Genomic DNA, 23163 nt, shown 5'->3' with positions numbered 1-23163 from the left:
TAACTACATCTTCATTTATTAATTTAAAACAGGTATCTTTTAAGTACATCTTATACATTGATTTAAAACAGGTATCCTTTGACTACATCTTATTACATTGATTAAAAGCAGATATTCTTTAACTACGTCTTAATATATTAATTTGAAACATGCATTCCTTAACTACATTTTATTTCACTGATTTAATACAAGTATCTTTTAACTACATCTTATTATGTTGATTAAAAACAGACATATTTTGACCAAATTCTAATACAATAATTTGAAACAGGTATTTTGGAACTAAACCTTACAATGGTTCAAAACAGGAATCTTTTAGCTAAGTCCATAGTGCGGTGATGTATAAACATAACAAAACAGACAATAATCAATAAAGAGACAATTTTAAGAAACCTTACCCTATAACATGGTGAGTACCATGTGCATGAGTATACACATCACAGTTCAAACATGACCAAACAATTTTCACAATTATCTTGTTAAATTCTAATCGTCTGCACAATCAAGGATCACAGACAAAATGTTCCTAACTTTCATTTGTCAATGCATTATCCATGACAAATTATTCCTATAACACTGTCTAAAAATTAGTAGGTTAAGAGGTTAAGTTTGTTTGTCGTGTTTCACTTTCTTGAACCAAAAATTCGTACCAACACGTCGTTCCGATGTACCGCACATTATTTTCCCGAGTAATCAATATGTAAATAAACGGCTGTTGCTACCGAGAGCGAAGCAGAACACGCTCGCCACGGAGCGCAGCTGGACAAGACACGCGGCGCGTGTTGCAACAACCCAGATGCCAAATGCAGAGGAAAGAATGGCGCAAGTTTCTAAATAAAAGGCCGGTGTACCTTAACCGCAGGAATGTTTTGCACGGTGATAAAAAGTTACGAAACTTGCGGACTATTTTTAGCCGATCGGCTAGATACGACTATGATTCCCGGTTAACCTTACGACACGATTTTTCGAGGCTACCTTCGCTAAGATCGTTTATCAGACACTCTTATCGATGATTTCTCTGTCTGGCGCCATGAAATATTCGTTGCTGAAATATTTCACGCTTGTCAGACCACAACTTTCGAACTGACGAATGCATTCGGCGGAATTGGCTGCAGCAATTAAGACAATGTAAATTGATTTCCGAGAAAAATTCAGAAGTTGGTTGATAGACAAGCTTCCAAGATATGGAACACTTTAATGTTTAATATATGAGTTTCGAATTGGCTTGTTATGCGGTTCTCTACCTGTTAATGTCAATTTAATTTGTTTAGAAAATTTGGAGATTTTTGTGGAGTTAACTGGGGACCTACTCTTTTCAGGTAGATTATTCATATTTTATTATAATATTGAATGTAATCAGTTTGATTTGTTATAGTAGCTTGAGTTGTGTTCAGAAGCAATATTCGATAAGATAGATTCAAGTTTTCGTATATGACTAAATCATTGAGTTTATAGCAATGTTATCCATTAAGAATCATTGAAACTAATCACATGTAATAATTTTCCCAAACTCTAAGAATCTGAAGGTGCATCTACAAATTTCGAAGATTTAATTCCATTATCCCTATTCAATAATCATAGCCACACATCAAATACACAAAACATAACCTCACTCTGGAATAAGCTCTACCCTAAACATTCCTCTTCGTACTTTCTTCCGCAAAAACTAAAGAAGCATCGACCCAGTGATCGCACGGAAGCGATTACAGCGTCCGTTCAAGGTGGCATTTATAAATATTAATACCCGTGGATCGCTGGTTTCCCGCGAACGAGGGCTGCGGTGTTCTGCGGTTAGGGTAGAACCTGTTATTTAGTAACTCGCGCCATACCTTCTCCCACTTTTGGCATTTGGGTCGTTGCAACGCACCGCAGTGTCGCCTGTCCAGCTGCATTGCCCAGGACATGTTTATGGGTGCCTCGACCCGAGCAACGGTCAGCTCTACTGACTCACCGTGCGAAACTAATGTCGTATACGGGCGTGTTTCTAACGACTCAAACGTTGCGACGTGTCTCCCTGTAAATTTGACCGCACGCTTCGTGAAAACGATACAGGACGCTCGTAAATCTGAACCGAGGCGCCAGCGATTGATGCGGTAGCACCAGGGGACATTCAGAGTATCTCCATATTTTATCAGTGTATTGCGGCGAAATCAATGAAAGTTTCATGAGGATTGTTATAGTCGATAAATTAACGGCAGGGTGATCTAGGGGTAATCTAGGGACGAGGACTGTAGGAATGATACTTTAACAATTTAGGCGGTTTGGGTGATTAGGTATGGAGGATAGAAGATTCGGTACATTTGGGTGCTGCGGGTTTGGTTATTCTGAATTGTTAATTTTCCTAGGGAAGAAAGTAGGAATTTGGAGATTTGGGAGATTTGGGATTTGGGAGATTTGGGATTTGGGAGATTTGGGATTTGGGAGATTTGGGATTTGGGAGATTTGGGATTTGGGAGATTTGGGATTTGGGAGATTTGGGATTTGGGAGATTTGGGATTTGGGAGATTTGGGATTTGGGAGATTTGGGATTTGGGAGATTTGGGATTTGGGAGATTTGGGATTTGGGAGATTTGGGATTTGGGAGATTTGGGATTTGGGAGATTTGGGATTTGGGAGATTTGGGATTTGGGGGATTTGGGAGATTTGGGAGGTGGAAGATTTGGGACTTGGGAGATTTGGGACTTGAGAGATTTGGGATTTGGGAGTTGGAAATTTGGGAATTTAGGGACTTGGGGATTTGGGGGTTTAGGAATTTGGCTACTTGGAAATTTTGGAATTTAGGGACTTGGGGATTTGAGAGTTTAGGAATTTAGGTACTTGGAAATTTAGGAATATGGGAGTTGAAAATTTATGAATTTAGGGAGTTGGGGATTTAAGTATTTGAATACGATAATTTGGAAATTTAAGAATCCAAGAATTTAGGGATTTGAAAATTTGATTATTTGGAATCCCTAAATATAATAACCAGCAAATTTGTAATCATAAAAATGATCAAATTTGCAACTACAAAAATGTATAAACTTGTAAACATAAAAATTGATTAGCCTATAACTACAAAAACAAGAAATATTACGTAAAATTCCGTAAAATTCTCGTAAGTAACATCTCGTAAAATTCCCGTTTCAATTACCCTTATCCAAATAAGCCAACATAATCCAAATAAACATATGCATGTTCAACTATCGATTGTCCATTGTATCGACCCCGTCACAAAAGGTGTTTTGGTTGGTCGCTTTCACTCGATCGAAGGCCATTTTCGTTATTTGGAGCAGAAACGTATTATATAACTTATGGCGTCGAACATAACGAGGCTACGTTTATTGATACTTGGTATTACGTTCAATATCCGTACACGTGACCATAAAGGAATGAATCGTAAAAATACCCCGAGCAATAATATAGGACAAAGAATCTTAAATGATTTAAATCAAACGACTGAACTGGTCATTCGATTATGCACTCCATTTCGTCCCGTCCATTTCGCTCGAAGCAACAACCATCGAAAATCGAACGTGCGTCTCGATCAGACATCTGTCACTCAAAATTAGTTCCAGCAGTCGGTGGGAAGGTATTTATAATTCGTCCCAAAATACAAACTTCTAAAATCGTTTTCAAACTGTTCGAATGATACGCGTGTTTCGTAAATATTACAATGAAATGAAATTCTGAGGGTAGGTTGCTAGATCAGTCCATTAGAACAGCATTTTAGAAACTATTTCACGCTTGATCAAATGCACGCGGTCGTTCTTTGAGCCCATTCATTCTGCACGGCAGGTAACAAACGTCCTCGTGGCGTGATGCAATCTTCCAAGGTTAACGTTGCGGCGTGGAAAAATTCCTCGTCGCATATAGCCGCTACCTTGCTACAGCTGAGGTACACGCAGACGTGAAGTGGTTGTAAACCGTTCTGGACTTTGATTAGTAATTTTACTTGTGTTGGGTGCAATGGTTTGATTAGCTTGGAGTTAGGTTAGGTTTCGATGTTGAAGGATTTATAAATTCTCAAATTTGAGGATTTATATTTCTTTTGAATTTTGTGATATAGAAATTTAGAAATCACTAGGTACTCAAAATCCTAAGTTTCTAAACTTTTAAAGTATTAAAATTGAATTCTTATATTTAAGGTTTTCAATATTTTCAATATTTTAAGCTCTGAAACCCTTAATTTTCCAAATTTCCAAATTCTCAAATTTCAAATTTTCAAATTTTCAAATTTTCAAATTTTCAAATTTTCAAATTTTTAAATCTTCAAATCTTTAAATCTCAAATTTTCAAGTCTATAAATTCCTGAAATTTTCAAGTTTTCCAAGATGTAAAATTCGTGAAATTCTAAATTCCCGACGTTTGAAGCTCTTAAACCCACAATTTTTCAAATTTCCAAATTCTAAAATTTCAAATTCACAAGTACACAAATCTCAAATTTTCAAGTCTATAAATTCCTTAAATTTTCAAATTTTCCAAGTTCTCAAATTCCTGAAATTCGAAATTCCCAAATTCTCGATATTTCAACCTCTCAAACCCCCAATTTTCCAAATTGTCAAATTCTTAAATCCCCAAATCCCAAATTTTCAAGTCTGCAAATTCCCCAAATTTTCAAGTTTTCCAAGTTCTCAAATGCCTAAAATTCTAATTTCCCAAATTCCCTATATTTCAAGCTTTTAAACTTCCAATTTTTAAAATTGCCAAATTCTTAAATTCCTAAAATCCCAAGCTTGATCATTTCACATCAATAATCCTTCGATTTCGAGGCAATAAATTTCGCCCACTCAATCGAGTACCCTTCGATCCATTAATCATCGATCAAGATCACTAAACGATACCCCATCGATTCGTCAAATGGAGGTCACGTTTATTCGCTCGACAAATTGTATCGATGTCAACCCTGAAGATCGACCTTTGTATTTAAACTTGAATTTCTTACTGTCTTTCTTATTCTCAAATTATCCTGTGTCAACCAGAAGCAGTCCGATAATTACAGAACAAATAAGCCGATTTCTTTTAATTACAACACAGATAATACTACACGGGGCTATGAGTCACGAATTATGAACGAAATCGATTGATCGTTGCATCATACGTTGCATGAATCAACGTTCCATTTTTTTATGTGGTCAACATTTGTGCGTTTCGTGACGTCTAACGTGCGAATTTTCGTACAATGACTCAGAAATTGAAGTTTGCAACCTTGCTCTACTAAATTTCAGGTGAGTGCTGAGAGAAAGGAGGTTTTATTTTTGTAGAACAAACATACTAACTTGATTCATTTTGGTAGTTTGTTTTTGCGAAATTATTAGAATTAGTCGAATTTTTTGTGCGATAACATTGCATAATGTAGGAGTGCTTATCATATAGGAGTGTATATGGGAGATATTTAGTATAGATCGAGAGGAAGATCGTGAACGCAAGGTCAGATCACGTAATCATGGTCTTTTTCATAACACTTCTAAAAAATTTGGGCACTCTGAAACGCAATGTCCTTCATCTTTTATTCGCAAGGTTTAGAAGTAGCTACTTTCTATTATCTTTCGTGTATTACATAAATTTATGGTTGCAGTACAAATTCTTACATAGGTATTGAATTCTCTATAGATTCTTAAAACACACCCACTGTAAATGTGACTAAAGAAACACTCAGAAAACGGCAAATATTGTTGACAATAAAAGATGTCCTTTTTCAAAGAAACTAAGTGCATATTTTATGACAACTAATGCATTGAATCGTACAACACAATTATATACATATATAGAATACAATTTTCAATCCTACTACATGTTTTGTGTAATGACAATACGACAATACTACACTAATACTACAATAAACTACCAACATTACCAAGAAAACGTAAAATGGAGATGAGTTAATCCGTAGCTGCAAATTGAATGGTTCCGAGCGTTCTTATGCGGTCATTGAGGTCTCCGGCGACAGCGTTCAAATTACCGCAGCAATTCGCGACCGAGATTGCGTCCTCCATTTGGCGCTCGTAAATCTCGCGGAATCCGCCATTCATAATGATCAAAACACGGAATCGTCGCAGTTTTCTCACGGCCGAGCAGCTATAACATCGTGATTACCCGACGTGAATTTCGATCCGAGTTTACGTAACCGATCGACACACCTGCGAGTATCGATATACGGAAGGACACGATCGAAGATGCCGGGCGATCGTAGGATGCTTGAAAATCTTGGAAACACGAAGGTCGACTTGTTGTTTTTAAGCTTCTGATTCGTTGCACGGTCACGCCCACGCGATAAACGTCGGATCTCTTTGGTCGACGATGATTTCACGATTATTAAACCAGCTGTACACGTGCTTCTTGACCCTCTGTACACGTGCACAGTTTTGTAACTGCGGTGCAAGAAGTATGTTCAAGTTGGTGCAGATGTTGGATTTCTCTTATTTCTTCGTTTTAAGATAAAATTGTGTTCAACAGTTTTGGTATTCACCTATGAATTCAATTTATATCTAGTTTGAAATTTGTTGAATTTTATGTAGACATCTACACATTTAATTTACATAGATGTCAACATAATTTCATATTTTTTTAGTTAGTATATGAAACTTTTTCTTTGGCAAAGGTACCTGATTTTTGCCAATAAATTACATATTTTGTATGCGTACTCTTTGTCAATATAATTCATATTTTGTATGTGTATCTTTTACCAACACATTGTACGCCTTTATATACACCAATACACATCTATGTCAAGACCCAATCGCAGTTGGATTACCACCCTATTTTACAATTTGATAAAACAGCTATAATAGAATATTTAGCAGAAGTGGAATATTTTTCGTGAAGTTATATATAAAGCGACTGAATTACCGTGGGTTAAGAAGCTAACACGGGTTCAGGCATGCGTCTTATCTCGCAAAAATGGTGATAACGAACAGATAACTGTTGGAGATGTCTTCCGCTGCATGCTCGACGTCACATGTATCGTACTTCCCGGTGACTGTTTATCGGGTCTCGATATCGACGTGTCGTTCATCTCCGGTTGATAAAAACGCGATACGAGGTACGCTATCGTAAATCGATTTGCATGTGGAGCGACACGTGTATCTGGGGAGCCAGGTGTGAATTACAACGAGCTACAACACCAAGACTGATCGTGAATGAAACGAAAAGTATCGGGAACATCGATGAAAGCGCGGTATCGTTCGCTCGAATCGATCGGCTGTTGTCTCTTATCGAAGTGACATCAGATTCAATCAGTCTCCGTCGCTTCATGATTATCGTCATTTTTAAAACAACATCGACCACTTGTTATAGCTGATTTTTAAAACGAATGCGTTCTTTAAATCATTTGTTAAGAATAATATTTGTTAAATTGTTCGGATCGTTTATTGAAGACGATTATTTATTCGATATTTTACGGAAAACTCTTATATAACTAATTTATTAGACATAACTTTTATTATGTCTAATAAAAGTCTGGCACTAGTAGCATTTAAATTGCTTAATATTTTATGTAGAATAACTTGGCGTATGTTAATTCATGGATGACATATGAACTTTTATAGTATATACATATACTATAGCTGGACCTAGAGTGATTTTCTTAAGCATTTGAAATTGAATATCATAAAAACGTCGAATATCTACAATATTCAATTATGAAAATGTTAAAATACTGATATTTATAAATCTTACTGTTGAACATCTGACATTTCATTCTAGATCCCTTTAAAATATGCTACTTTATCTGAACAAAATTACAACAATTTTTAATGAAAAAATAGAAAAATTAAATGAAGAAATCAGTGAAATTTTAATAGAATAAAAAATTAAGAACTATAGCAGTCCAACAGCAGAAATCACCCCAATCAATACAGCGAAGGTTATACCAGCGATAAAAATAGCACCTCCACACATGACAGAAAACACGAATATACGACTTATCAATTCGCCACCGAACAAAAATAGCTCACCACCGATCAAAATCAAACTAACACAAAAGCATAGAACATGTCACAATCAAAAGGTCATACCAAAACTTGTATCCCAAGCACGCCTTCGTTGCTCAACCACACTTCTGTCGATAATGTAAAATTAGTTCGAAACACGGTCGGAAACATCGGAGGAGGCCGGATACCAGGCCGCTTTCACGACTCGGCTGTTTGCGATGCAAATACAGACTTCAATTACGAAAAAAAAGCGGCCGAAGATAAGACAGGAGGTACGGCGGGAGCCACTGAACGAGCATCGGAAACGAACGAACGACTGCCAGGCTTTATCGGTTCGCCAAACACGCTCTCGTCTCAACACGCGAATATCGTATCAGTCTATAGACGTAATACCCACAGAGTAGTTGAGCTCTGAACTACAACGCGGGGCACTGCAGCTGGCGATTTAACGCGCGGCGATATGGTGACATTAATGTGGACACTGCGCATGACGTCTCTACGAGGTGCGATCTGACATCGTGTGATTCTACGTGTGGTTCTACACGTTGTGATTCTATGTATGGTTATATTGTGCGCGGTGGTTCTATGGGTGATAATATTTGTGTGGAGATACTACAGATTGCGATTTAACGCGTGGACATATAACGCGTGGAGGTATAACACGTGACAATACCATGCGTGGAGATATTACGCGTGAAGGTACTACGTGTGGAAATATAACGCGCGAAAATACCACGCGTGGAAATATAATGCGTGACAATACCATGCATGGAGGCACTACACGTGGAAGTGCCACGCGTGGAAATATAATGCGTGACAATACCACGCGTGGAGACACTACGCGTGGAAATATAACGCGTGACAATACCATGCGTGGAAATATAATGCGTGACAATACCATGCGTGGAGGCACTACGCGTGGAGGTGCCACGCGTGGGAATATAATGCGTGACAATACCACGCGTGGAAACACTACGCGTGGAGATAATACGCGTGGAAATATAACGCGTGACAATAGCACACGTGGAAATATAATGCGTGACAATACCATGCGTGGAGGCACTACGCGTGGAAATATAATGCGTGACAATACCATGCGTGGAGGCACTACGCGTGGAAATATAATGCGTGACAATACCATGCGTGGAGGCACTACGCGTGGAAATATAATGCGTGACAATACCACGCGTGGAGACACTACGCGTGGAGGTACTACGCGTGGAAATGTAATGCGTGACAATACCACGTGTGGAGGCACTACGCGTGGAGCTACTACGCGTGGAAATATGACGCGTGACAATACCACGCGTGGAAATATAATGCGTGACAATACCACGCGTAGAGATACTACGGATGACAATACTATACGTGGATATATTATGCGTGGAGATATAACGCGTGGAAATATTACTACGAATGGTAACTGTGCATAGAGATACTATACGTGGTAATAATGCGAGTTGCAATGCAACGCGAGGTGATTTAACACATACTGATCACATGATAATCTCCCGTGTAACGATTTGACGCGTGACACCACAACGCATTGCAATCTAACGCACAATAATCCAACGCGTAATAATCTAGAGTACAGTAATCCAGCGCATAGTAATCTAGCATATAGTCATCCAACGAGGATCTATCGCGTTGAAGTACGTGTATCTAACGCATGATGATCTAGTAATTTAACATAATCCAACGCAAATGCAGCTAAATCCGAGTTCATATCCGCACTACCGGAGATGAAGTGTAACGCACAAATAAATCATAGTTGACAAACCGTGTGATCGGTCAATTAGGAAATGGTTCAATTTACCTTTCATGCTTCCTACGTGACAGTGTCGGCACATTCGTGGCAGCGTTATAGTTCGATTGGCCGAGGTTACTCCGGTCCGAAGCTTAAACGGCACACGAACGTGAAAAATCCCATGCTATTCATGGCTACCATCCGCTCGGAGCGTCCAATCGGCCACCGTTCGTCGCGCTTCGGTTTTATTGATCGTCTGCAAGACAAACTTGCTGCGGCTCGATCGCCGCATTTCGCCTTGAAAAGAAACTCCCACCAGCTGTGCCTCGTGTCACGATCGATCGCACTTGTCTACTACGTGTATCTCGATGTTTACAACTTTGAGGATCCTCAAGAAAAGTCTTTTTCTCTCTCCCGGTGGAAAACGCGTGTCTTCCACCTGTTCGCTCTCGATCAGCTGGAGCAAAATATTGCCTTCGGCGAGAAACCGCTCTTCAAGAAAGTTCTTCGCCGATAAAGCGAGCTTGATACTCTGCTATCGGAGCGCAAGCTTGAAACGGCGCACAGAATGCGTAATATGCAATATACACCGGGTCTCGTATCAGCTACGATACGATGTTTCACCGTTGAAACTCGCGGTTTATCAACGCGTTTGAATAATAACACTTCTGTTTGGTTATTTTTCGCTAGCAGCCGAGATAGGCCTCGAGACTACGAGCACCGGTGAGGATTACTGTCAAACGGAGCGGCGGTAATTGACGCGGCTTCCGGCTCTGTTCGTTGACCCGCTCCTACAAACGTGATCTAAAGACTGTTTTATCTAGCTTTACAAACACTATCGTATCACAAACACACAATTTATGTTCACGATCAGTTTGCACTGTTCCGAGATCACAACCACGGTAACATCGGCAATGCGATGGGTCTCTGGATCCATTCAACACAATTCAAATTTGACGTCTTCGACACGTTTTCAAACACCGGTAAGTCAAATTGAACACGAATGTCAACGCGAATTAAATGCAACACAGATGAAATTTGATACCAAATACTTGCACACTTGGAGTCACTTTTCCCGCGCTCCAAAACAAATGTCACCGGATGATCACGGACCGATCGGAATTCGAACAATCTGAAAACTTGGACGATGAGACACTGAAGAGCGATCGGTGCGAGCATAAACGGCTCCTCCACCGGTTGCCTGTCGACTAGCGGTCGTCGGCGGGTAGCACTGGTATAGAAGAGAAGCTCGCAGCACGAAGAAACCACAGCAGCACGAAACGTAGCGTGATGCCAAGGTGGGGATACTCGTACCCGTGGGGCAGCTGTCTTGAAAGAGGGACGCGCGGAGGACGCCGGCCTGCCTGCCTATATGTATGTATAAAACGTGTACACACGAATGTGTGTTTGTCAAGCCCGTGGTGGGGCACTGTGTATCCTGTGGAGGGCACACCGAACCACCGACATGCTGGAGGGGAGATGCAACCGATGCATTTCACGGGTGCATGCCCTGTGCTCGACTTCGACACGGACCGCACTCGCGAGCTCGCTGCACCGACAACGCGACGAATCGACGAACAGAAACTCTCGATATAGATGTCAGAGACTTGTTGCCATTTTTCGGCCAGATCCGAGTATATTGTTCAATAGGAAATTGTCGTTTGCCGTGTGTTCAATAGGAATTGTAGGTTTGATAGGTCTGACATGTGTGCAGGTCGTAGAGTATGGATGTTTCATGCAGAGAGTGAAGAAGGTTTTTTAATAGTAAATTTGGTAGTGTTAAGTCTTGCACTTTCAAGTCTTGTACAGGTGCTATTAAACATTGATTAAAATTTTTAAAGACGTTGATTGAAATTTTGACTCTCCAAGTCCACGATGCTCCAAATCCTCCACATAAGCTTCTAAACTTAATATGAAAGCCAACATGTAGGAGTTCCGATTCCTTGGTACAACCATTTGCTTCAGTAAATTACACTGTACAAAATAGGTATCAAACTTGATTCCTTAGGGAACACGTCCATACATGGTTACAGGGTTTTTGGTAATTGCTTAGGATGACGAGTTGCATTGGAATGTTGAATGGAATCAGGGCGGAGAGGTTCAAACCCATTCGATGTTGTCTTGTTATAAAGACGATACTGAACATATGTATGTAATTTTGATATATATTGTATTGTATAATTGTTCATTTCTTTATTTAAGTTGATATTCAACTCTTTCTTCAATGAAGAGAGCACAGTAATTTTTTCTTACAGTAAGTTATTTTTATTTATTGACAAATGTCTATGAAGTTTTAACATTCTATGCAGAAGGTACTAAAGAAAATTTGAAGAATGTGCAAAACAGATACGAAAGTGGTAATTAAACATAGCCAACAAATGTAGTTACTTCGAAGTAACGTAGAGAATAATTTACAGTTTAATCGGCCATATAGGAAATGCCTGCTAAAAATATCTGCCATCAGAATTTTGCTTCGGTACAAAGTACAATTTCAAAGTAATCATACTGATCATAAAATCTTCACTTTCGCAGTAAACAGTAGTTTGGTCTTCCCTTTCCATCGAACCGGTGCCTTCTTATTACATTTTACATCCGACGACTCACGCAATCAGGCGTAAATATTTCACGAAGAATGCAGCAAACTACATTCCCGTGAAACCTGGATGGTTCCCGCGAGCGTGATGCAACCTGCACACACTGTCGATCGGATAAATTGTATTAAACTTACCTAACCGAACGATTACAAAGACAGCGGAATGTCCTCGCTTACAAATTTCACGGAACGCCATCGTTCTCGAGATTTCATTTAAAATTCTCATTTTATAGTTCGCAGAAAGATCGCGAGAGGTAGATGTTGTACAGCTACCTCGCGTCCTATCGGCTGATCACGCCGGAAGCGTAAATTGAAGAACGCATTCAGACTTAATTCGACGCAGCTGCGATTTCGAAAAAAATTCGTCGTTAACATTCAACGGAGGACAGCGTCGACTGTGTCTCGATTCAGAAGCAAATTTCGTGCTCACGTAGGTACCAGCAAGATCGAAATCTTTCGCCGGGATATCGATACGCGATTCACCAGTCGGTATGCATCGTTGCTCGCACACGGGATCCATCAGGTCATCCCTGGAGATCCAACCGATAGCGGGATCCATTGTTAGTCCGTGCAACTCGCCTCTGATCGATGGCCCTTAAAGATCCACCTTGTGCCTTCGTGGATCGTCTCCGGACACGCGAGGTGTCGATTAAACGATTTACAGCGAGCCATCCGGCATTTCGCGGTAAATACACACGGAGAGGTCCCCTTCGTCGATCGATACGATCGATAAGCGATCGAAACTCGCGCCTTGCCAAGCGATTCCAACGCTACGAGTCCTTCCAACGATTATCGACACACTGTTCCTTCGACGTGAATATTGGATTGTGAGGATGACTTTCGACGATTAAGATATTTGAACTGGATACTCTTGGGAGCAAATTGAAAGACTCGTGTGCAATCCATTTATATTCATTTATTTAGTACAACAATAGGAGAGTTTATTATTCATTAATTCATTATTCTAGTATTAACAGTACATTATACTGACATTGAGGGACTTTATGTCTTCGGTGAATACTCGAAGAACAGATGCTTTATTTAAAATTTTTTTATTAAATGTTTTATTACAAATATAAAAGACATGTATTAAACAGTAACAAAATAGAAATTTTATTAAAAATGAAAAAAGAAGCATGTCTTATAAAACGGTAAATGTGTAGATGCTTTATGAAAAATGTTTGAGCAAAACATTCTTCATTAAATATTGCAGAAGCAGCTTTATTAAAAGTTGTAAAAGAATAGGTGCGTTATTACAAAAAATTTGTGATTATATAAAAAATTTCATTAAACAGGGAAAAAGTTTTAAAATTAAAACAAAGTATGGTTTATTGAATTTGTAAAAGATAGATGATTTATTAAGAATGTAAGTAGAAGGATGTTTTATTAAAAACTTAGGAAGACGCTTCATTAGAAATTAGAAAAGAAAATGTTGAACACCTTTTTCTGTACAACTGCTTAATTTGTATGTGTTTCCAATAACTTCAAAAATAAGTTTTCACACCCATCGTGTATCTTGCAATTATCACATTTCAGAACCAAATCATTCGTCCAAATAATAACAATCCATCACACAAAAAAGATAGAAACGGTTTTCTCAAGAGGAAACCCGAACAAGCCTTCCTAGAAACCTGAACCATAAGAATCACTGACAAGATAGTTTTTCCGAGAAATACGTCGTAGACATTGCTAGACTCTGTATAAGAAATAATGTCGTTCATAAATGTATCAAATAAATATCTTCGCAAACACTCGCGTTTCCTATTTGGCATTCACTTTCATATTTATACAGTGAAGTATTTTATGTCATCTTTACATTCTATGAGGTATAATAACAATGACGTAAGAACAAGAAATAGGAATTCCTTAAAATATTCCAACTTTCATTAAGTAATAAAAAGGGGACTTTTTATCTTCTGATATAAAAACTGAAATTAGTACGAAAAACGTAAAATAGGTTAAGATATTCTATACTCATCGGACTACCTCGTTTTATAAATTGTTTTTATATTCGACCTCTTATTTCTTATTTATAAAAGTGCCAATAGTTTATAACAAGTATATCAACAAATGAAGACGTGTCAATAACACCAATAACACATATGTTATTAAAATTGGTTCTACACATGGGCGTAGCAATAAAGATTTACCTCCACATTTGAAAAATTACATTTTGCTCTTTAAAGGAAAAAAAATGAAACTAAAATAGTTAAAAATTCATATTACATATGTAATAACAGATCCAAGGTCCAGAATGACGAAATTTAACCTCTTCAAGGCTACTGACACATATGTTAAAATTGCTTCAAAAAATTATAAATCCCTTTCAAAATATAATAATATATTTATTATAAGTTTTAAGCGAGGTTACACCCAAAAAATGAATCACCTTTCTCATCCCCGAAGGTAAAAAATTTTGTTCTCCAAGGCTGCTCGATAAAACGAATATTTCTTTGGACCTTCAGATGACGTAGATGGACTCGAGGACGATTCGATATATGAGTGTTAGTGATCATCGGCGATGCAAGCCGCGTTAGAGGATCTGGATAGATCGGATCGACCTCCAAGAAGCCGAGTGTTCGCCTGGAGAGACGCAGCAGCCGCTGAACATGTCCGCGCGAATTTCTCGCTCCATCAGCAGCCGAATGTGGCTGCTGTGTTCGCATCGCGAGTAAGACTGATATTCCATGGCGGAAAGTGCAATATCCACGCATCCGTTTCCATCTCGACGGGAATCCGTTCGCGGCCCACCTACGAAGATCGCGAGAGGAACGAGTCGAGTTCGTTCGTGGAATTCAAAGCCTTTGAAATTGTGCCTCGTCTCCTCTACTCGTTAATTACGCGTTCCACATTCGCGGTACGCGGAACACTATTTTCGAGACGCAATTTCCGATCGTGAATTAGAAACTTGGAGGAGCGGCTCTTCTCTGTGCACAGAACTTAGTTAAACTGACTGAATGTTGCAAATTTAGTGTTTCCACGTTCTGGATGTTTAACATGCTTCAGGTCTCACCAAAAAATATGATCGAAAGCTCGATGATTCAGCAGTAAATTTATTACTGCTAACCTCGAAATATGTAACCGGTTAGGTATTAAGGTTTACGGTAATTTTCAGAGGGAATCTGTACAATGACACATTACCTGCGTCATAAGTAGGACGTTTGATAATATAAAATATCCGACAGGAAAATTAGATCCTTAAAATTAACGAGTGATTCAGCGATCTGTATACAAAAGACAGATTTTCACCAGATGTTGGAAACTAAAACACCAAAGTGCGACGGATTATGTTACTGACGTCATAGATAAGGAACACGGAGACACCACGATAAACGCGTCAATTTGAATTCCCTTAATCCTACGAATAAATAATGAGTCTATTTTTAGAAGCATGCGAAGAAACGTATAGTCGAATGTTTGTCATTTCACGAAGGGAATATTCCTCTTATGCGGGAGTGTATCTTTTATATTAGTGACGTTGCGTTGGTTCTCAGGGGCTGCCCTACGATTCAAGGTGCCTCAAGGCCGCTAAAGGTCGAAATTTAAGACTCGACTAATTGTATAAGCTAATAGGAAGAATGTTCACTGGGTCTCACATTCTTTATCGAGTGTACGACAGGTGAGGAATCTTTTCGAAAGATATTTTGAAACTTTTTGTATCATTGTTCCCTGTGTGATGAAAGAACTTGAAATGTAGAGATTTGTAAATTTAAAATTTAATAATCTGAGATTGTAAATGAATTACATCTATTTTACAAATGTTCTAAATCTTAAAGTTCAAATTGTCAATCATCTCTAAATTCCCAACTTCTCATATCTTCAAATTTTTAAAGTATCTCTAAAATGTTCCTCCTAAATGTGTTCTGCTTGCTCTTTATTAAACCATAAAATTCCAACAAAAAAATCATTTTGATAAAATCATTGAACTTTCAAGAGCGCAAAATGAACACGGAACAGAATATTTCTGTAAAAAACATTAAAAAACACTTTCCCGTGTATCTCCGCTTTCTGTTAATTAAAGAACGAATTAAAAACTGTGGAAACAAACATCTGTTGTGGAAGCACAAAGGACTACCGTGTGCGTGCCAGGCGAGCAGCATTCACCATAAAGATCATATCTCGTCAGATTAATGGCTAGATCGATTGAAGCTTCGAAATAGAAGCAAAGTTTCCCAGGAACCGCGACGATTTCCGCGTGCGAGCGCGGCTCGTAAATTGCCCGGCAGGAATTTTAATAATCTCGAACGATTAATAAGTGACTTGTTCGCGTTAATTTCGCGAACTCTCCGAGAACAACAAGCGTACGGCTCAACAAATCACGAACATAACCTCAACTCTACCGATGATTTCCGCGTTTCTGGCAAACGTTCGCCCGCGGGATTTATGCTCGTTTCGGGGGCCATCGATTACGCGGCATGACACGCGATTTTCGTCACGAAGAACGCTCAAAGGAGGCTGACTATTCGCGGCCGACGGCTATCGTATTTTCGTGGAAAGCACGCCATCTTCCACGTCCATTTGGGATTAAGACCGGCTGTCTCTGTTGATGGCGGCTTCTTCGCGGATTTCATTCAAAGGCCAGTTTCCCAGACGGACGTAATAATATCTTTCCTGACAACAATAATTCCTGTCGTCACTTTCGCTGAACTTTCAGCGAGACTCGGGCCAACGGACCAACGAAAACATTAGGCTTCGATGAAAACGAACACACGCGTCGATGAAGGGATAAATTATTCTTGACAAAGTTAGAGCCTTTGGGGAGTTTTCTGATTGCTTGAAATCTTATTCCTTGGTGAAATAGATGGATCAAGGAACATCAGCAACCTTCGTCAACAAGATTATTTGTTACCATGTGGTCTTTCTAGCTTTAGGCTTTTGAGAAAATTTCGAAAAGAATTTGACGATTTAAAAGAGATTTATATCAATTTAATACAGATCAAAATTTTTATTATATCAAAATTTTAGAAGTTTTAAAATTTTCATACTAAACAATTAATCACACAGTGCCCATCTCTACATAACCCATAAAAGCTTCAATAACCTCACATAAGCGCATTCACGAATATGTAGATTCAACACCTGTTCGTTCTTTACGTAATGTATCCTGTGACATAAGAATATCACCAGCTATACATCACCTCTATGTCAGCTTGACATAATCAGATTAAGTTTGCGATAATCAGCTTATTTCTCGTTGAAACTGTTTATTTGCATTTGTATTATTCGTATTTATTAATTCAATCACAATATCTGACAAGTTTCAGAAGGAAATTAAAACTTCAAAGAAAATCCTTCCATTTTCTGTGACACTTTCAGTGTTCGTTTACGCAAGTTTACGCAAAATACTTGAAGGGTAAATCTCACCCTCAAAGACCCTTTAATCACGTCATACATTTCGCGGAATATCAAAATCTCTTCGAAACATTCTCCGCAACACGACATAGCCACACAACATAGTTGCCAAAGTATACAATTCGTAACATTGCCCCACAATTTGGCCACCTACGAAGCACGCGACAAAGAAGAGTTCCAGGAAGATAGCATTTCCATCGAAATGCATTAGGGAGCATTCACCACAAACTGTACAGTCGTTGATTCGGTTTAGCAGAACAGTAATTTTTCACCGAGTGCTTTGTACAGCAGGCGGTTTATCCAGGTGCAGTTACGCTACCGGACACGCGTTTTCGTACTTGGCTCACCCCCAACAGATGCGTCAAAGACACATTGACAAAGACGCACCCCTTTTTGCAACGTTCGAAATCCACCCATCGCACTTTGTGTTGTTGGCACACGACCAAAGCCTTAGATGGCTGTTTCGTGGAAACTGCCGGTCAAATTAGAGCGAATATCGAAGCTTTTAGAGGCTATATTCGATTTCGACGTATCCCGCATGAACGGATTCCTTTGTGCGGGGATGAACGGTTGGTCAAGAATCGAGTAAATTGGGAGGACTTATGAAGCTGCTTCGCAGGAATTTTAATTAGAGATAGCTGAATAAGTTGCTTTACATCCTACACGAGTGTAGACTCGTTGTTAATGAACCTAATAGATTTTAATTCGCTGTCTTCTGCATCGGGGTGCTTTACGCTATTCGCTTTATTTCATCTTTTACTGCACTGCACTGTGGAATGTCGGGAACATTACTGCGGATTTCATTTTTCATTAAATAGTATTTTAGGTGTCTCTGGGAATTTGGAACTTTGAAATTTAAGTACCATGTGACATTATGATCCTAGGACCACATGATTGCGGGCTGTAAGTTCTACAAACTTCAAGATTTTTAAATTTCTGAAACTCTGGAATTATGCTCAGATTTTTAGATGTTAAGAGTTAGAAGATTTAGAACTTCGAACGTTGAAACTCTAATATAAATTATTAAACTACGTAAGTTCGATAATACGCAAACAAGTGAATCTATGTCCTAGATTATAAAAAGTCCCAAATCCTGTCAATGCATAACTCCTTCACCTCTTACTTCCTTGTCGCTCTTGATTAACCACGTATAATCGAGATCATGTTCGCAAATGCTTCACTCCGAGGCTCGCATTTCAACGGCAGCTCTCAGACGTGCCATTTGATGGAATTAAACGCAGGAGGCATCGAATAAAAGCTCGACGAGTGGTCGTAAAAATATTCCCTTCATAATTCGGGCATCGTTGGACCACGTGCGGCCGGTGAGCGTATTTCTCGGTAAAGTCGCGTCGAAGACCTTTTGGATATTCGCAAAGCGAAAGCTGGTCCACCGGGTGCCACTTTGGCCACGGTCCAAGCTCGTTGAGCCTCACGAACCTAGGAAATCGCGACTGTCCGGAATTCCGAAGGCGTGTCCGGGGGCTGCGTTTAATCCAGCCCGGATCACGATTTCGTTGCAGCTACGCGAAAACAGACACCTGGATCGCGACACATCCACTAGACGAGGATCCTGTAACTATAAACGTGGTTCCCTTCCCTTTGATCGGTCAGGCTGCTCCCGTTTGCTAGGCCAGTACCATTTTACCAGGAAGGATATAATTTAACTTTGTGTATTTCGGGACACTCGAAAACACCGCTATTCGCTGGCCGTTTGAAGCATCGTATATTCTCGGCACGAGGAAGCCCTTCTTCGACACTCGATATTACTGAGTGTAACGTGTTGCGTGTAATTGCTCGTAAACTGTGTTATTCCTTTGGTCTACATCTAAATCTGCTGGAGATTTAGGTGGTAGAGTTAGGGCATTTGTGAAATATTGTTTTGGAGGTATTTTTGATGTTTGATCATTTAGGAACTATTGTAGTATTTGGTAAAAGGTTTTAAGGAAGAGTTATTCTGTTCTTTTTAATAAAAAAATTTTAAGATGGTTAAATTTATGAATTTACAAGTCCATATAGATTTATAAATTTGCAAGTCAAATACTTAAATCCTCGACTCATATACCCAAATCCTCAAAGTATCAAATCTTTGAATTTTTCAAATTCTCACATTTCTAACTCTTCACATTTGATTTTCAGCACTTCACCAAAGTCCTAAACCTCTCAAATCCTCAAACTGTTAAAATCTCCGTAGATTTCCAACATTTCCCCAAATTCTCATGTATTTAAATTTGAGACCTCCTAGAATCACAGTAACATCCCTGGTGAAATGTCCGTGAGATCATCGGGCACCTGACTTGTCACACATAGATGCACTCGCGACACGTCAGGCGCCACAAAAGTTAGAGCCAAGGCCAAGTATTTTCAAGACCAAGATCCGTTTCCAAGTAGCCTTAAAGGCTGACGGTGTGTCTGCAGCTTCACGTGACTTACGAGACTTTCAAGGGTGCGTTAGTCACGCGACTCGCGAACAACCGGAGCACCAAACCTTTCACCTTGCGAACGTTTTCTCGCTCGAGGAATCGTCGATGGCGGTGCGTGACAATTCGGCAAAGTGTCGCCTTTCGAGAGTTATCGAGCTTGCATCGACGTCATTTTGATGAACGAGTCCCGAGATGACGCGTTCTTTCGTCGTTTTTGGCGTCGCTTTCGATCGGGCAAAAATTGTTGTATCACGGTCAAACGGAACTTCAGCTAATAAGGAAACGTGACGTTCCTCCGAGGACCTTTTATCCTCTTGCGGATCACGATTCCTTTCTTGCGTCTTGCTGCCGCGATACGAGCGATCTTTCTTGGATCCCTTAAGAAGATTATGCGCGATTCATGATCGTCTTTGTATCATATTGGATAGTGAAGATGGTAATGCGTGGTGGGAAGGTTTGAGGAAGGTACTTTCATATTTTGCATTCTGGATAATTGAAATTCTGGATAGTTTTGATTCTTTCTGGATAATTACGGATAGGTATCTATATTGAGATGTTTCGAATTTTTTACGCAGCTGAACTCTAGATAAGTATATTTTGGGTAGATTGATTTTTGGATGATTAGAGATATTTGGACAGTTTGAACTTTTGATCTGGTTGGTCTCTCTATAAGTATATTGTGATACTTCAATTTTTGGATGAGTTCTAGATAGATACATTTGAACATCTCTAATTTTTTGTAGTTGAATTATAGATAAGTATATTTTATTTTGAGTCTTGCATAATCATATTCTAGATTGATATACCTAAATATAGATTAGTATATCTAAACATCTTGAAGATTACATAACATTCTGAATAAGCACACTTCGCTGAACACTTCGAATAATTAAAGTCCACATAAGCATTCTCAAAACTTCTTAACTTTAAAATACAGCTTAAGATTGATTTCCAAAAGTGTCTATTAATAGCCCAACGTGTTAGTCAAGATGATGAAGTATTAATGCAACAACGAATATGTACGCACTTTCTGATCTCACAGAATATAGATAATGTAAATTTCAGTTTCAAAGAAACCAGAAACTATAAACACCGTTCAATATTCATGTAAACGTACATCGAGTGGATCGTACTCAGTTCTTAAAACCGAAACTGCGTCACCTTATGCCATATACCGTGAAATAAATTTTAATTTCAAAGCTACTAGGAATCATAAACATCGTCTCGGAGCACGTGACTGCGTTTCAACTTGTGCCTTCTCACTATACGACGATGCGAATTATAATTTCAAAACAATTGCAAACAATCATGCGGTAACTCGACTCATGTTTTTACCTGGAATTACTTAAAATTGTTCTTAGCATTATGAATCATTGTTGGACAACGCTGAAAACGTGCAGCAATCTATGATGAAAAATAAGTTCTTTAATATTGATGTCATGATAGCAATCTTACGGTTTTTAAATAGATTTCAATTGTAATTATTGGCAATTGCTAATGTTAGTTATTTAGTAGATTTTGAGGAATATATTATGAGTTATGACTCGTGTAATGTTTGGACATTTGGAAGGATAGGAACTTGAGAGTTTGGACATGTGTGGGGATGTGAAAAATTATGGTTTTTGAAGATAGAAAATTTGGACTTTGTAGATTTGAGGATTTAAGGCTTTGGAAATTTGGAGATTTTAGAATTTAGAAGATCGAAAATTTAAGCATTTGAGAATTTTAGCATTTGTGAATTTAAGGGGTTGGAAATTTGGGGACTTCAGAATTTCAGTATTTGTGATATTGAGGATTGGAAAAGTTATTGCTCTGGAATTTTGGAGATTTGAGAATATTGGAACATTTATGAATTTCAGAATTTCAATATACTGAACCCTTGTGAATTTGGGGGTTGACTTGGGGGGTTTGGAATTAGAGGATGTCAGAACTTTGAACACTTGTGAATTTGAATATTTCTGAACTCGAAGATTTGGAAACTTAAGAATGTCAGGTCTCACAAATACTTGGTTTCCGGAACCATTCTTGGTTTCTTACTTTCTGAAACTTAAAAATTTGAAAATATGTAATATGTTTCTAAAAATTCAGTAACTTAAAAATCAGAAAATTTCGAAGTTTGTAGAAACATAGATGAAATTGACAAATACAGAAGTTCTCCAAGACTATAAACACACTGCTGTCACTTCTGATCTCACAAAGCAACCAGAAGCCGTTTAAATCAAGCAAAAATGACTAAAGACCGTTCACGCGAGTCAAAACAATGGAAGTTAAATCCCGATCGCGCGTCAAGTTTCCAGTGCACAGTAAGATACAGTAACGTCTCGGTGGCGCGAAACAGCCGCAAAACGCAGCCGCATAAATTAGTGTGGTCGGTGCGTGTGCGGGAAAGAGATTGGCCACTTAAGTGCCGGCAAAGTATCCGGCGGGCCGCGTATAAATTGCCGCCCTCGCCCACCGGGACGAATTTGCATTTTCGCCTCGCATCGAATAATTTATCTCGGCGAGATTACTTTGTCGCGGTGCGAGAACCACGCGTGGGACCGAGAAAAAAATATATATACGCTCGAAGGGCGTGAGGGGTGTCGGGGGGAGGGAAATTATTCGCGAGCGATCAGACACGGATGGAAATCTCCGCCTCGAGGACGACTTAATCAGCTTACGACGCGGCTGGTCGGACGAGAAATGTCCGGCTTTTTTCTACCTTTGCCCTCCTTTGTACCCCTCTTGCCGGTTAACCTGCTAACCGACGAGTTAACTCGTTCAATGGCGATATTGATTTATTGAAAAACAATTTGGTCGTAGGTGTATTACTATTAAAGGTCAATATTGTATTAATCTATTATATTTATAATTCCTTCATTTTATATTTGTACAACTTTGTATTAAAATTTTATAATTTATATTTATATGTTATTTTATTGAAGACAAAATTATTTTTTCCTTTTGTTAGCGAAAGGGATAAAAAGTGATTTCTTTCATTCGATTCAATTGTGGATTCTTTTAAGGATTCAATAAAGTGGAAATATTTGTAACAATATTTCTACAGTTTATAGTGTGTATATATACTATTTTATTAGAAGGTAAAATTATTTTTTCCTTTTGTCTATGATTATAAAAAGGATTTTTTTTCATTTACTTCACTTA

The 23163-nt window shown here is 38.8% G+C and overlaps 1 protein-coding gene across 4 annotated transcripts in view; it reads right to left on the bottom strand.

The window, feature by feature from the left end:
* Positions 1 to 23163, bottom strand: part of cv-c (RhoGTPase activating protein) — a 364242-nt gene that overhangs the window by 47293 nt on the left and 293786 nt on the right. The gene's annotated exons all lie outside the window — the stretch shown is intronic.

This window comes from Megachile rotundata, chromosome 9 (genome assembly GCF_050947335.1).
Source record: "Megachile rotundata isolate GNS110a chromosome 9, iyMegRotu1, whole genome shotgun sequence".
In the NCBI taxonomy this organism is placed as follows: Eukaryota; Metazoa; Arthropoda; class Insecta; order Hymenoptera; family Megachilidae; genus Megachile; species Megachile rotundata.
Note: the sequence above shows the minus strand (reverse complement) of the source record. Positions and strands in the feature narration are given on the sequence as shown.